At 55.1% G+C, this 5,512-nt stretch overlaps 1 protein-coding gene across 1 annotated transcript in view; it reads left to right on the top strand.

The window, feature by feature from the left end:
• LOC113212619 (uncharacterized) overlaps positions 1 to 5,512 on the top strand; it is a 180,577-nt gene that overhangs the window by 23,152 nt on the left and 151,913 nt on the right. The window contains exon 2 of the mRNA XM_052263546.1: positions 3,641 to 3,801. The gene's annotated coding sequence lies outside the window, so the exon portion shown is untranslated. The remainder of the gene's footprint in view (positions 1 to 3,640; positions 3,802 to 5,512) is intronic.

Raw genomic sequence — 5,512 nt, forward strand, 5'->3', positions numbered from 1 at the left:
CCACTTTTCGGTTTAAGACTTTGCGTCGGCTTGGGGGACAACGTGGTGTTATCGTAGTTTATTGTCTTCGCAAGACTTGTCATAGAGATAACTTGCACGGACACGGTAAGAAGAGCACAACACAAACAAAATGTTGGTGTTTGAGGTCGTAGATTAGCGGTTTATTTACCCCTTACAAGACACACAAGTTTTTTTTTGCCTACCCGTCGTGTTTTGACCCCATTTGACGTTTGGAAATGATATACTCTCTTCCCTCGTCGTACATGTGCCGCGTGCCGCATTGGCCCACCGCATTGCCCCACCGGCCTTCACTTTTCCGACCTGCCACCACGCTACCGGCTCGTGTGGCCCCTCGGGACCCCGTGATCCCCGTACCGAATGCCAGGCCTCAAATAACACGTTTGGTATAGGTGCTCAGGGTGTGGATGTAGCGTAGTCCGGGGGTCCCTCAGGACCTTCCTACCCTCACCCCACTCTCTCCCCCTCTATCTCTGTCTCTCTGTGTTTATTACAGTGTGAAGTAGACCTGAGGGTCTTCAAACCGCCCCTCACCCAATGTCTGTATGTGTGTGTGTAGTAGCGAAGGGGATAGGATGGGGTAGGTTGGGTTGGGGTTGCTTGTGTTTGGCTCTGTCGTCCGGTGGAGTAAGGCAGTCTGGGGGATCAGGAGTTAGCGTTGCTCCCCCTCTCCTCCCTCCCCGACAATCGGTGTGCACATTCCAGTAAGGAGAACCGGTTTGGTAAAGCAAGCAAGCAGACTCGATTGAGGTCAGGATCGCAACACAGTCTGCGAATGTCTTTGAGCCGGGCCAAAGTCGAGTGGAGTTGGAAGCGGTTCGGGAGGGGCGCGTGACCATGCAGCGCTGGGGTCGGGGCCGCTCCGCTGCTGCCGCTGCTGCCGCTGCTCTGCACCACGACCATCACCCTGCCTGTTTTCGTTTGCTCGGGGGAGAAGGGGACGGCCGACGTTTGCATCGGAGATGTGATTTAAACTCCGGGGACGTGCGGTCGGGAGTGGGGGCGGCGGGGCAGCGGTCGGGCGGAGGAAGAACAGGGGTGGACGAGCGAGGGGGAGAGGCACTTAGGGTAGGGGCCCAGTGATGTGATAGCCACTGTGCCAGTGATGGCAATTTTTGGAGCCATATTACCGCTAAACACGCAATTTATTTGATACGCCCCCTTTTGCATGTATTTTTGTCATCTGTTAGCAGCACGATTCTTACTGCAAATCCGAGTCCAGTTTTCGAACTATTTCCAGGACTACTTCCTCTTTGCTCTCTTCGCTTTCAAATTTGGGTACCTCGCTTCTGAAGCATAATTTATTATTTGGACTGTGCGGATTACAAGTGACTGCTAGAAGTGAGTGTACACACATTGATAAAACCGCGAATAAAACAAGTGTACAAACTGTGCACTTGCAAAGTAGTGTTCAACTCGAAAGGTGTGCTGTGCACTTGAAAGTGTGCGATGTCACAATGGGTCACAGTAGTGATCACTTCCTTCTATTCATTTATTAGACCGCTTACTGAGTAGGAAGTGTTGTACACTACTTGTCAAGTTTTCCCCTCCCCACTGTTCGTGTTCCTGCTACCTTTGTGTTCTACGCGTAGTACGTTTCGTGGCGTTTACCTTTACACGTCCGGCGTCTCTGTCAAGAGTGAGCGTAGGAGCAATTCTCCATCTCTGCTCCAAAGTGTCGGCCAGCCATCAGCGCGGTCATCTTAATTCCTCCCTGCACAGCACTGCGCCTCCTCGCGCCGAAAAAAGTGTAATCCCTGTAGGAAAAAAACAGAACAGACATTAAGTGGGGGAAAAGTATGGCAGCCGTGTTTCCGCCTGTCGCCATAACGGCTGTTTTATGGAGTCGACGATGCTAGGCGCAGGCGATGAGAAGGCGGGGAGGCGCTGTGAGTTGGTCGGGACAGACACTCCTGTTGATTGGTGGCACTTTTCAAGACATATGTTGTAAACGGGGCTGTGGCGGGGCGTGGCGGGGCGGCTCGGGGTAAAACTTCTCTCGGGGAGAGTTGGTGGTTGCCGGGCCTCCACTGCTATCCCCGCTCACGGTCCCTAGCCACCCGCCGAGCGTCCACCCTCCCCACTCTTAACTCCCTCCTGATATAGGCGCGAACGGCCACAAAACTTGTTCGCAAATTTGCGCGGCGATTCTCCTCGATTTGGCCGTAAGGGAGTGCCGTGTAACCCTTGTGGAAAGTTTTGACGGCGCCCCTTGGTGGTTTCCGCCCCAGGGTAAGCCTGTTTGCTTCCAATCGCTCGCCTCGCGAAGGAAAGAGATTCTGCTCCACTAAACGGCGCAGCAAAACAGCTTCCACTACACGCTACAAGGCGCAAACATAAGTAGTTCCCAAGGAAACACATTTTCCCTCAGTACTTGCCAAAACGAGCTCATACTTATCTTCAAAATGCAAGCAGCGGTTGCCTGACAAAGCCTCTGTGGGACAATGTGTCTCTGAGAAGGGGTTGGCCCGGGTCGCATTGCGGTTCTCTGGTCGCAATGCAGTCCATTACATATCGTGTCTGCTGGTGTCTGGGGCCGACCACTCGGCGCGGACCCGAGCCGAATACGAAGTGAACAGTGCAGCGTATGGCTCGGTATGAAGTTTATCGGCGTGTGTAAAAGAGACCGCCGACACGGCCCCGGCGCTGTGTGGACGCGGGTCACGGGCCGCGCTCTAAAGTCAAGCCGAACATTTGTTGTGCGATCATCCATATCGGACCGGAATTGAGTCATTCGGCGAAACGAGGAAGGCGGAGCGAGACGGCGGCGGGCGTGCGCGGGGGGTCCTTTCACAAGTCTGAAAGATCGGACCAACGTTTGTTTTGTTTATTCTCCTCAGGCCGATAAGGAAAAATGTGGGAGCGATTGACTTTGGGCCGGCGGGGCGCGCGAGGCGAGACCAGCCGCCTGGCGCGACCAGCAACCCCCTCCGCTCCGCCGTTTGCATCCCTCCCTCGCGTTTGTTCTCATAAAGTTTGAGAGCCCCGCCCGGGGTGGGCCGCCCCAGCCTGGCGCTGGCTGCCGCCGCCGCTGCCGCCGCCATACACACCCAGTGGAGCCATTGCCTATCTGTTGGTATCTCTGCCGCCGCTATACACACCCAGTGGAGCCATTGCCTATCTGTAGGTATATCTGCCGCCGCCATACACACCCAGTGGAGCCATTGCCTATCTGCCGGTATCCCTGCTGATGCCATACAAACTCAGTGGAGCCATTGCCTCTCTGCCGGTATTTCTGCTCCGCTGTTTGGGCCGGCCACGCAACAAGCCGCGGTATCGCCGCTTCCCGTCCCGATCCGCACAGAGACAAAGAACAAAAGGGGAAAATATCGCGGGAAACTGAATGTGTTTCACAAAGTGTCGACGCCGCCATTTCTGATTCGTGTTGTGTTTCACAGTGAAAAATATCTTTCTTAATTTACAATAACATTGTATTTCTGTAATATGTTCTAAACTAACGACAGCCCATTCTTGCTCGTCAATGAATTCGTTGTTTTCGAATTCCTCGTTTTTTCCAATTTGAAATCGTACTCCTACAACCTCGCTTACAACGCACCTCATTGGGAATTTTTATGCTGCTTGGCAATAAGTATTTCTCACGGCGTTGTTTCTCTTTTTCCAGTGACGACGGGGGTGGCGGGTGGCCCGAGCCATCCAGCCCTTTCGGAGCGGCGTGACGACATGGGTCGCCCCACCGGCTCCAGTTCCGGCACTACCAGATCCGGCGAGCCCGGCCCCGGCACCAGATCCGGCATCAGCGCCCGGCCCGCATCTCACCACATGGTAAGGACGGCACCGCGGCGCGGGCGCGAACCTTTTTATGGCGTGACTCTGACCAAACACCTTCCCCGCGCGCCCCAGCGGCGCACCCATCCGCCCGCCGCGCTATCCGCACCAATCTCCGGCGCTGCAGCCTCGCTTCATCGCCTGCTATCGCTCACGGTACGGGGGAGGCGCGCGACTTTGCGCTGAGTAAGCGTCGGCTGGCGGGGGCGGCTAGCGGGGGCGCTAGCGGGGCGCCCGGCCTCGGCTCGCTCGTCACCGGGAACATCCGGGGTGTCCGGGCCGGGTCGGGTCCACGGTGCTGGGTATGAAGCGCCCCCCGAGTGGCGCGTGAAGTGACGCAGGGTGCCTTTTTGCGGCGGTAATCTGAACCGCAACCGTGCGACGCGCTGAATAGGTAGGCCGAGTGGGACAAGCCCGTCTCGTGTTACGACAAACCTTTCCCCCGCTCTCTCTCTCAACGCCCCTTTTATTTTGTACATTTTTTCGTACTTTCGGTTGCCCTGACCCGGCTTTTTTTTTACCACTTTTCTATGCGCACGTGCGCCAGCGCACACGCCTTTTTATCCCACCAGTCGCAAAAAAATGGTCCAGTAGGGGCTCTCTTGCCCCACCCCGTCCTCCGCCCACAGCGCGCATACACACGCACCTGTCGTCGCCGGAGTGCGTGTGTAGTTTGTAATTACTTTTCATTTAAATCCGACCGCGCCATATTCCGCCCGCCACCAGCGAGCCCCACCCTGGGGCCGCAGCGTCCTCTGCGGCCAGGCAAGGCCCGGCGCCCGGCTCGGCTGAGCACTTACACAAGCGGACCTTGATTCCTTTTGTTGAGCACTAATGATACTTTATAGTCTGCATTAAACATGAGCGGGCCTAGTCTTGCCCATCCCGGCCTAGCCGAGGCCAGCCGGGCTGTGCAATGCGCTCTTGCCTAACTTACAGGCAAGACCACACCAAAGCCAGACTGACGACGGAGTACAGTCTCAGCGTATTCTTAGAGAACCCTCCAGCAGACCTGGTGAGAGGACCTTATCTCTGCGGTGTGTGGCGTTATCACTGATTTTGACAGATCGCTGACATTATACGGCCGCCCAGTGCCTATTCTGAGAAGCTGGTTAGCTGGATATGCGCAGGTCGCGAATAAGATTTTGTAAACAAACAGCATTAAATGTTAGCCACTATCAGTGCTTGTCAAGTCGAGAGTTAGCCAGCCCGTTGCACATCTGTGCGTTCGTCGGTCTTCCTCGCACGGGTTTGCCCCCTCTCTCTCTTCCCGCCTGAAAGCAAAGGTTCATAATATCTGGTCTGGACAGACCGTATCCAGGCAAAGCGGCACTGTTTACTGCGGCACACTGCACGCATGCAGGCGTTCGTTCGGCCGGGTTGTTTGCTCACGCAAGACCGTAAAGGCAACCTGGTGAGTGACGATACGATGTGCGAGCCCGCCCCACACCCGTGTTTGCGAGAGATGGCAACTTTTTTCATCTTTTGTATAAGCCGCCCATTTTGGCTCGGCGAGATTCAGAGAAAGAACTATGAAATCTCAGTGCTGCAGTGTAGAACATCAACATTTGCAGAAAACGTTTTTCTCGCTCACTGCACATGCATTTTTTAATTCACTGCTTACTCATTTTAGAGTGCATGCTACGCTTACGCATTTTTAGCCCGCTCTTTTGCTTAAAAGCTATATAAGCGGGCTTATGCCATCGCC

This window comes from Frankliniella occidentalis, unplaced genomic scaffold, assembly GCF_000697945.3.
Source record: "Frankliniella occidentalis isolate FOCC.00 unplaced genomic scaffold, Focc_3.1 Scaffold12, whole genome shotgun sequence".
Classification (NCBI taxonomy): Eukaryota; Metazoa; Arthropoda; class Insecta; order Thysanoptera; family Thripidae; genus Frankliniella; species Frankliniella occidentalis.